This window comes from Alosa alosa, chromosome 13 (assembly GCF_017589495.1).
Source record: "Alosa alosa isolate M-15738 ecotype Scorff River chromosome 13, AALO_Geno_1.1, whole genome shotgun sequence".
NCBI lineage: Eukaryota > Metazoa > Chordata > Actinopteri > Clupeiformes > Clupeidae > Alosa > Alosa alosa.
The window spans coordinates 4,126,435-4,137,631 of NC_063201.1; the positions used below are offsets into that span (position 1 = coordinate 4,126,435).

General features: G+C 42.8%; 1 long non-coding RNA gene across 1 annotated transcript; it reads right to left on the reverse strand.

Moving 5' to 3' along the window:
* Window positions 1-6,523: 6,523 nt before the first annotated feature.
* Window positions 6,524-10,667, reverse strand: LOC125305388. The gene is made up of 3 exons (XR_007195411.1): window positions 10,629-10,667; window positions 8,507-8,594; window positions 6,524-6,914 (listed from the first exon to the last, which is right to left on the reverse strand). It is a non-coding gene; the product is annotated as an uncharacterized LOC125305388 (long non-coding RNA).
* Window positions 10,668-11,197: the final 530 nt, after the last annotated feature.

Below are 11,197 nucleotides of genomic sequence, written 5' to 3' on the forward strand. Positions count from 1 at the left end.
TGAGCTACGTATAAGCATTTCAGAAATGTGTATAGTTATCATTATATTTCATTTCATATATGTTTAATTGAAATATGTAAAGCTGCATAAGATGGATAATGAACAATAGATTTGTGCGGTTACGTTATGTACTCTATATGTCAAATCTGGACAAGAGATTAGTAGCTACTTCATGGAAGATGTAAAATAAGGGTATTTGAATAATTCTTGGAGATATATATTTAGATGTTTCTTTAAAGACAGAAAAATATGTCTTTAAAGACAGAAAAATATGTCTTTAAAGACAGAAAAATATGTCTTTAAAGACAGAAAAAAACCTCTCAGGTTCTGCAGCTTTTTTCGCCTTGACTATACTGTACGCTTTTAGTGTGAAGCTGTGAGGCTCGATGCAGCGCTTTTGAACTCTGCTTTTGAGAGCTCTGCTGTTTCAAAGAACCCTTGGCCTGGATGGCAAGAAAGCTGCCATTAGCTAATGAACCACACAGAGGAAAAGAGAGAGAGAGAGAGAGAGAGAGAGAGAGAGAGAGAGAGGGAGAGAGAGAGAGGGGGAAGAAAAGACAGGTGTGAAAAGAAGAAACCCAGTAGATTAAAGGTACAGATAGATAGAGAGAGATGAGAACAAAGAAGCAACTGAAGGAGGGGATGGGGGGTGGAAAACTGTGTTTTTTGTTTATATGGTCCTAAGCCTCTAGATCCAACCGACGTGATAAACACTCTTGCCTTCATCCTCAACTCAAACACAGACACGCGCACACACAGACACACACACATATATACACAGGAAATGTTTTCTGTGAAATCACAGGTCTGAATAATGCATGGGCCGGATGGTTGGGGCCCTCGCGGCCCCCGTTTAGACTGCATAATTAATAGGGGAGCGGTGACGGCTCCCGGAGGAATATAATTATGGCGTGATTGTTTAAAAAAGCGGACAGGGCCGTGAGGAGGGAGGACTCATTCAATACTTTAATCGTGTAATGCTGCCGTAAGTGGCTGTGAAATCAATGGGGACCCTGCGAGACGACCACTTTGTGTGATACCCTCTCATCTCTGGCTCTCACCCCAACACACATACACACACACACACACACATACACACATACATTGTTTGTTTTTTGTGATGAGAGATGCTTTTGAAATCGTTAATCCATTTCCTGCGGACCCTTTAAACTTTCCGTTTTTGGTTACGGAGAAAATAACAAAAGCCTCCCAAAGAATCACTGTTTTTCCCTCACTGAATGTGAATATCTCTCTCTGTATCATGAATGACCTCTGCTTTTTGAACACTCCACACAGGTTTGCAAACTCATCCTCAGTAATACTAATAACCTGGAGCTGTTGAGCTCATGGTCTTTAAGCTAAAACATCACACTCTTCCAGCCGGGTCTGACAACCAAGCTATGCAAATCTCACCTGCCGAAATAATGCACATGAATAATTAACCAGCAGACTCTGATTTACACTGCAGCTTTTTTAATTATGAAGTCTGACACTCTATAGTTGATTACCGATACCTATGTGAATATGGCAGAGCCAGTGCTGTCAGGAAGTGTAGGGGTAGAGCATTGCTATTCAAGTCATTCCCAGCGCCTGGGCCAGTAACCCCTGGGAAGATTGACAGCTCATTATTGTGCTGTTTATGCACTTTTAGCAAAGGAAAAAACATGTTAGAGTGGACTTCAAGTGTGTGAACTCTTATCAGAAGAATGGGATATTGTGCCTCTACATGTTCTACAAGGGTCTCTTTAGTCCTTCTCCTGGGTGGAGAGAGTGAAGAACTGAAGAGAGAGAGAGAGAGAGAGAAGAGAGAGGGAATAGAGTAAGGCAGTGAAGAGAGAGAGAGAGTGGGTGAAGGAATGGTGCAGTGGAGGGACTGAGAGAAGAACTCTTTACAGTGAAAAGAGTGACAGAGAAAAGAGAAGAGAGACTGGAAGTGGGCATAAGAGGGAGAGAAGAAAAAGAGAGAGAGAGAGAGAGAGAGAGGGAGAGAGAGAGAGAGAGAGGAGAAAGAGAGAGAGAGAAAGAGAGGGAGAGAGAGAGAGAGAGAGAGAGAGAGAGAGAGGGGAGGGAGAGAGAGAAAGAGAGAGAGAGAGAAAGAGAGAGAGAGAGAGAGAGGGAGGGAGGAGAGAGAGAGAGAGAGAGAGAGGGAGAGAGAGAGAGAGAGAGAGGAGAGAGAGAGAGAGAGAGAGGGGAGAGAGAGAGAGAGAGAGAGAGAGAGAGAGAGAGAGAGATGGAGGGAGAGAGAGAGGGAGGGAGAGAGGGGGAGAGAGGAGAGAGAGAGAGAGAGAGAGGGAGAGAGAGAGAGAGAAGAGAAAGAGAGAGAGAGAGAGAGAGAGAGAGAGAGAGAGAAATAGTGTTCTGCAGTGACTGATATTTTGAGACATACAGTGCAAGTTTACCACATTTTGTTATTTTTCAGACTCATCTTAATAATAATCATCTCCTAATAATGTCCAGTGAATTCATTTAGGCACAGGTGGACTCCAATCAAGTTGTAGAAGCATCTCAAGGACCATTGTAGGATGCACCAGAGCTCAATTGCAAGCATCATAACAAAGGGTCTGAATACTTATGTAAATGGAATATTTCAGTCCTTTATTTTTATACATTTACAAAACACTCCAAAAACCTGTTTTTTTTTGTGGAGCGTTGGAGTATTGTATGTAGATTAATGAGAAAACATAATGAATTTAATCCATTTTAAGATTAGTCTGAAACATAACAAAATGTGGAAAACTTTCTGAATACTTCAATTTTTAAAGGGAAGTTCCAGAATTAAAACAACCTGGGGTTTATTTGTGGTTGATAATGGGGTCACACAAAGGTTTTCAATTTATACTAATTTATACTAATGGAATGTTTACATTGTATGTTTAATAATGTATAATGTTCATGTTAAATAAAACCACATAACGCATACGTGGAGAAGGAGAGGAACCTGCGTATGTGTGGATATTAACAGGCAGTGGGTGTGTGGAGCTTTTCACAGAGAAGCAGACACAGTGCGGGGTCCTCGACAGGTGATAACGCAGCGTCTCGGTCTGCGAGAGCCCCACTGGGTGGAGAGGTGGAGAGGTGGAGAGGTGGAGAGAGAGAGCGAAAGAGGAAAAGAAGCACGGCGATGGAGAGAAGCACTCTTTGAAGTGAAAGAGAGGGAGAAAGAGAGGAATGCAGAGAAGACATGGGGAGAGAGAGAGAGAGAAGAGTGGTACATGTAAGTCTCCAGTGAAATGCAGAAAGAAGAGAGGGGCGAGAGAGTGAAGTGAGAGAGAGAGAGAGAGAGAGAGAGAGAGAAGGAAGAGAGAGAGAGCACGAGAGAGAGAGAGGAGAGGGAGAGAGACAGAGAGAGGGGAGAGAGAGAGAGAAGAGTGGTACATGTAAGTCTCCAGTGAAATGCAGAAAGAAGAGAGGGGCGAGAGAGTGAAGTGAGAGAGAGAGAGAGAGAGAGAGAGGGAGGGAGAGAGTGAAGTGAGAGAGAGAGAGAGAGAGAGAAAGAAGGAAGGAAGAAAAACATTAAAGTGAGAGGTGCTGGGCAGAGGAAGAGAAGAGTCATTTTGAGGTGAGCAAGCAAGAGGGATGGACTTCAAGAGTGAGATAAAATGGAAAGAGGGAGAGATGGAGAAAAAGAGATGGAGAGAGAGAAAGGCCCAACAGGAGGATTGAGCGGGTGGGCAGTGACGGTGGCAGGTGGTAAGGCGCGAGCACACAAGGGCCCAAGCAGAGATAAAGAAAGGATTTTTAAAGAAAAGAAAAGTAAAGGAATAAAGGGAAAAGAGTGGGAGCTGTGCACTCAAGAAATAGAGGGAGGGTGATGAAGAGAGAAAGAGAGAGAGAGAGAGAGGCCCTCATTTATCAACCGAGCGTAGAAACCAGTGTAGATCTGAACGCATCTTACGACGGGACTCTCGTGTTATTCATGAAACGTTCGTATCACTGGCTCTCCAATGTAAGAATGAACGCGTGTTGGTAAATGTGGTGGCTGACAAGCGTAACTTAAAAAATAGCTGTAAGCAGCAAGGACAATAGCTGTAAAATAGCTGTAAGCCAAGCAGGATGGGGTCACAAGTCCATGTACCAAGTTTTGTTTTGATCCGTGCAAGCGTTGCATAAGATATGAGCCTACTTCTTGTGATTATAGTGCCCCCCTAGTGGTCAAAAGACACCAAATGTATTGTGCGTCCTGAGGATGGGGTCCCAAGTCCATGTACCAAGTCTGGACTACATACATCAAAGCCTTGCTGAGATATGAACTCACTTCCAGCTTGGCGGCTTCGCGACTGATTTTGATGATGGGTGAACGCTTTTAAAAATCAAAAATCCTTTCTGGAGGTCCATAATACGTGCAAAAGAGAAACATTTCTTACCTCACGATAGCCACAGTGATGTTGCAAGACCATCGCTTGAAAAATAATATTTATCACTGTTGCGCTTTCCAAAGTTACATTTTATCTACATATGGCAACCTTAAACCATCAAATGTGTCAACATAACAGGCTGCATTATGGAAAGTAGGCTACAAAAAGTCTTAGGTCAAAGATATTCCGTGAATTCAACTCTTCAAACTTGTGCACACAAGACTTGACATGAGATTTGAGTATAGCCACTTTGATGTGTTTTTGTGTGAAAATGAGCATCCGTCTGTCCTACGCCTGTTTTATGCTGTTCAGTACGCTTGTTCTGTACATGGGGGCCAGTGTGTCTGTGTGTCTGTGTGTATTTGTGTGTGTGTGAAGGAGTAAAGCTTGACAGACAGGAAGTGATTAGTCTCCCAGGTTTGGCTCTCATGTTCCGACACAGACCGGCATAGACCCCTCACCGCTTTCTTTCTTTCTTTCTTTCTTTCTTTCTCTCTCTCTCTCTCTCTCTCTTTCTCTCTCTCTCCCTTCCTCCCTCTCCCTCTCTGCCCCCTGCAAACCTGTCAGCGGCTGTTCCGCCCAGACCCCCCAATGCAGGAGGAGGATTTCACAAGAGGCTGGCTCTGTGCTGTACCCCCCACACCTCCACCTAAGAAAACGTCCCTTACAAGACCCTAACTTTTGTCATGAAATCCTGAGCAAAATCTAACTGAAAACTCGACAGCCACAACACATAGTGATGATATATTATTGGTGTGAGTAATCACATAAGCCTTTAATCTCAAATTGGAAAAAAAAATTGAGATGCTCAAGGCATGTGTGAAAGTCACAAATGCCTGTTTACTTGCTGACCTGAAACAGTGTCATGTAATATTCTATTCTATCTCTCTCTCTCTCTCTCTCTCTCTCACAAAAAGGAACTGCACCTTCATGAATTTCTTGATTGGCCAAGTAGAACTAACCATATGGAAGGGTAATCGGTTGGAGGAGGCTGGATTGTTAACCTGGTGGACATTAAAAGCTTTGGTGGAATCAAGGATTAGGGTTGAGTATGTTATATCTTTAAAGTTTCGGACAATATGACTCTTTTTTCACAGAAATGGTGTATTAACAAAGGTCTGATCTCCATTGCTGATGGCATCCTGATGATATGTGGTGATATGTGGGGTTATGCCATGGGGTGGTGGCAACTCTCTCTCTCTTTCCCTCCCTCCAAACTGCTAAGTGAAAGGGTGACTGACGTGATTATGGTGTTCATTTTGCTAATGCCCAAAAGCCTGTGTGTCGATGATTGTTTTCAGGAGGATTAGTTAATGACGCGGCCTGTTCCGGCATTAGACTTTTTACAAGGCACTCGTGATGTCTAGACAGGGTAGTGGACATGCATGCCTATCATGGATTAATAAGACACACACACACACAAAACACACACACACTCTGACAAACACAAACATAAACATGTAGCTGGGATATCACTTCCTTTGGGGCTTAGCTGGAAAGGAACAGCAAACAATCACACACACACACACACCTCTGGAGTATTTTGCTTGCACTCTGAGGCAGTGCCGCCCGGCCCAGTGTCGGCCTCAGCATCAAATCCTAATTAGCTCCTCAGGAACACAGAGTCGTTTCTGGATTAAGAGATTAATCGCCTGGCTTTTTGTTGTCATGGAAACATGCTAGCAGGAACAAACGCAAAAACAGAACCCGACCAGCATCCACAAAACAAATGAAGGAGATGCTGTACTGGACCTGGCCCTCCCTTGGAGTGGACTCCATTGGAGGCTCGATCGACCACAGCTGTCTGCCTTACCTTAGATAAAGCGCCATGCCTGTTTTTTTGTGTGTTTTTCTGTTTTGTTTTGTTGTTTTTAGCACTATCTTGGCAGTAGAGCGAGCCTCAAATAGTTAATTATCAAACTAATCAGCAGGGCTTCCAGGAGGGGATTACAAGGAGGTATGTGAAATCTCTGGCCGGATGAGGAGGAAGCAGCGGCTAAATGAAAAAGTGAACGCCGAGATCCACATCTCAATTACCCAGCAGCGTGCTGGAGGGAAGAGGAGATTGTCAGGGGCTGAACCGTAATCCTCTGATTACTGTGTGTGGCCTCCTGTGCACATGCATATGTGTGTGTGTGTGTTTGTCAGCTTAGAGTAGTCAGTTCATCGTAGTCTTTTAATGCATATACTGTGGGTGTAGGTTTACTTTCAAAGTTATGTTAGTTTGTAGTGTGTGTGTGTGTGTGTGTGTGCGTGTGTGTGTGTGAAATGATCCCTGCACATTTTCAGTCTGGGCCAGGGTATGTTCAGTGCCCTTGTTATGAGGGGTTTCTGCCGGCTCTAGAGTGTAGGGTAGACGGTGGATTTGATGCCGCCACTCATTTCGCCATGTAAGTCTCAAGTATATCGCCTGCTGCTGTCTTCTATAAATGGAGGCTCTCTCCTTGTCCATGTCTTCAGCCAGGAAACTTGTACGACTATGGTTTATTAGAAAAGGTATTCTGGTATTTTGAAGCAAAAGTTGTCCTCTCTCTGCCTCTGGAATTTGGTAAACAAACCCTGGGAATACGGAATAAAAAAACAGTCTGTGGAAAGTAGCACTAAAGTGCTGCTCCTTGAGTATACAGTAGGGACAGCAAAGAGCACTTGTCTGTGGAAAATCCAGAGCCAAAGAAAAAGAACTATAGAACCTAATTATCAGTGTTTTCAGCCTATGAGAGAGAACAAAGGTAATACCGAGCCTTCACAAATATCAGACATGTTTTTGAAGTGACATTCTGTGATGAATAGTGAGCACTCAAGGACATTAATTATTTTTTTCCTTTTCAAAATGTTAATGTCCTCCCTTAAAGAAGGTAAAAAGGGTAAACTGATGTTTCTGAGTTTTCATGGACATCAACTCTGTAAAAGTGAATTTTACAGTGAGAAACATTATTAATAATCCATCTCTCTCTCTCTCTCTTTCTTTCATTCTTTCTTTCTTTCTCTCTCTCGATCTCTCCTGTGGCCTATACATAAAAGATCATTAGCATCTTGGCTAGTATATTAGGTGAACCCACTTACCCTGACAATGAGGGTACAGTACACACATGGATCAAGAGGGCTGTGTTCGACAGTGTGCGTGTGTGGGTGTTTATGTGTGGGTGCATCCACACATTATAGAATAAATCCTGTGCATTCTTATTCAGATTTAACAAATCTGTGGGGCAAATCTGTGATTTAACAAATCTTGCTGTAGTCCCTCTCCCACCTCATCCTCACTGATGTATATATGACGCTTCCTGTTTGCCCTTGGGGCTACCAGGCTGTCATCTCTGTCATTGCTGCTGCTTTATCCCTCCTCCTGGTGAGATGGGCTTTGGTCTTAGCGTCAGGAAGCAGCATCTTCAAAGGCACGCACATGCTTACCATGCAATTACCCTGTATGTTATTACACATTTAATGCCCAGGCACGTGTACATGGTTTTGCCCCTCACATGTCTGTTATGAAGACGAGGCGCAGGCCTTCAAGCACATTGAGCTGGTCTACATGCTCTATCTAGCTTCATATTTTGCTAAGGGCAGTTTCCGGCACCAGCCAATCAAATTATGGTTATACCGTAAGTCATTTGCATAGCTACCGTCGGGAACACCCACTGGCATGCGTTGACGGAACGCAACTGTGTGTGGGAGCCGTAAGCCTAGTCCAAGACTTAAAGCTATTGTCAGTGTCGACTTACATTTTGTCCCGTCCAAGACTGAAAGCTAATGTCAGTGACAGTGTAGACTTACCTTGAAGTTTTGTTTTTAATCAGTCTAAGACTAGGTGTTAAGTTTCCTGTGTTACAAGTAGGGGATTTACCACTGTGGCCACTCAACCGCCAAGCCTTAACATTACACAACATGGTATGGGATACTACTACTACAACAACAATAACAACAAGAAATATAGCTGGAAGCATCAATGGGGGGTGGGGGTGGGTCAGTCCAGTAGGCCAGAGCACTCGCAGGTTTTATTCCAAACAACCAAAGGTTGGCTTCACTGCCTGTTTGGCGTTTTGCTCCTACGGGCAAATTATTTTGATAATGGCTCCAGAAAGTAACGCATGTGTGAGCCATGGTCTGAAGATCATGTATGTCAAGTTTCGTGACAAACAGAGAAAATGTGTTACCTGTGTTGTGTCTTTTTCCAGTTCTCTCTGTCAACTCAGGTCCTGATAATTGCCAATCATGACGTCACGCAGGAGTTCAATTCTGAGCCTTCAAAAAAAGCGACCTGCAGGTCAATACATAATTGTCATAATATTTGTATAAAGTGCTTTCTTTACTGTATTACTGAGTGCTACGGGCCGGATTACAGAAGCTTCCTAACTCACAAATCCTATCTTATCTGTTGGGTAACTATGGTAACTACGTTAAGAAAGTCATTACCAAAGATTCTAGAACAGAGCGCTTTACTTATATGAAGTAGCATTAATCAATATGAGGGGCAGAGGGGGATAAATGTTGTAATATAAAAATAATTTAGCAGAGGTAGGGATAGGAAAATCAGAGGGGGGGAAATCCTCACCATCCCCCCCTACAAATCGCACCCTGCCTGAAACTGTCAAGTTCTATCTGTGTGGCAAACTATTTATTTTGTCAGCAGAAGACACGAAACGGTAGCATTTTTAAAGATTCATTGTGTTAGGTTTCTTTTCTCGTTTTGGCAAGTAGCCGTGTAATAAGCGGGATAATGTATTGTCCGCCGGTAACTGTCAGAAAATAAATCCCTTCAGGTCGAAGCAAAACCCCTCCGCTGCGCGTCGGGGTTCTGTTCTCCCTGTCGGGACTTATTTTCTGATAATTACCGGCGGACAATACATTATCCCTTACATTATTATAATATGATTTTCAGATGAAGCCTCACAAAAGGGCGGCACCATCTTTGCCCACTTGAACTTCCCATTGAGCAGTACATCCATTGCGATACATTGAGATGGCAAAGTTCTATCGAGATGACTGCCATCATGTAAAAGTTTGGAACGTTATTTATTTAGGACGTTTCTGTAATACACCTTTCCTATCTGAAGTTAGGAGAACACTGACTTATAGCGGCTGTTCTGTAATGACCAAAGATTCTAGAACAGAGCTAAGATAGATTACTGGCAGGAGAATACCGTGGGATATGTTGAAGTACGTTCTATGACTCTATGGGCGCCATTTTGGTAAGCTCAGGTGTCGTCACAGACGCTGGCTACCGTGGGAATCCTAAAGCGCTGCAACGTGAGAACAGTCTAGTAGGCTAGCCTACATAATAATCTGACATCAGAAACGCACCGTCACCGTCAGCACTCATGCTGCTGACACAGTGGCTGCGTGATAACTTAATTTGGCCTTGATCGTGCAGGACATTTCAGAATGTCGAGTGTGTAATCCTTCATAAATGGCTAGTTTCAATGGAAAAGTTAGCTGGGCAAATGAAAGAAAACGAGAAGGATTCAGTGAAGCATAATGTTTTAGAACCTTCAAAATTAGAAAACTGATGCAAATGAGATGGAGGACAACTGCACGTAGAGTAGAACGTAGGCCTATTGTCCGAAGGAACTTACATTAAATGAGGAGATATTTGCTGAATGTCACAAAAAGTGTTACATAAATTGCTTGGCATCGCTTATTCAATGGCTCTCTACCGAAACACCTGTAGTTTGCGGAGGACGAAAGAGAAAGCACTCGTTTCATAAATCAGCCAGTAGGCTAGGCCTAGTAGACAAATAATTTTTAGAAATAATCTGTACTGCAAAAACGAATGTTGGTGGGTATTTAAACTATCTAGCGGGTGTTTTAACAGCTGCAAGAAATAGAAGCTTCATGGTCTTTATGTTCTGGTTCTTAAATTATTTTCATAAAACTTCAAGTTGCCCTATAACTTTACTCTCCAAACTCTTCACTGCACTGTAGGCAATTAACTGACACTATGATAGGCTATTTATTTTCTGTAGGCTACAATAAATTCATTTTTACACATTCATTTTTTCAACTTTTGCAATATTACGCACTTGGCTAGGCTACTGAACGCAAATCAGCAGGAGAGAGAATGCACGTAGCCTACGCAGCGTGTAGCGCAATGTGTGGGCTATTTGGTTACCAACTAACACTGTTAGCCAATCCACTAACTTAAGACTTCAGTGCCATCATATACAACGTTTTTTACACAACAAATACAGAAAGGATGGAGGCATCAAAAGTAGAGTAGTCATTTCAGATGGGGCAAGAACAAGGTGAATTTGTATGCTTGTCAAAACGTAGTCCTACCCTGCATTAGAGGAGCTGATCATCATACCAAGCACACTCGCTGTTTAAAGTCATACACCACGGTAAACTAAAACTAAAATGTTACAAAGGTGGCAAAAATAATATAGGGTATTATTAGCCATGACATTACTAGGCTATGAATCGTTCATTTTTTTTTTTTTTTTTTTGGGGGTTACAAACTTATTCAAAATCATCCCACCTCTGGTTTTTACACAAATCGCACCCTGGTTTCAGGTGTTGCGTGGCAACGTCTTACTAGCTTACTTTCCCTTTCAATGAAATTCCATTGCAATAAGCGAACGGAATTCGTGCGGAGGGATATGAAAGACGTTAATCAACCTGTTGCCATTGACAGCGGTGATTATATACTTGCCGGTGATTTATATAGATTTATATAGATTTAACATAGGCCCGAACGTTGGGAAGGCCCATTCATGTGAATGGAACTTTCTGCAGCACTCTGAAGAGCCGTGTAATAAGGAAAAATACAACAAAGATAGCAGTTAAATTTAAAGAAAGCAGTGACGTTTTTCGGAAGCTTAAGAAAGTCGTCTCCCCTGTGTTGTCCA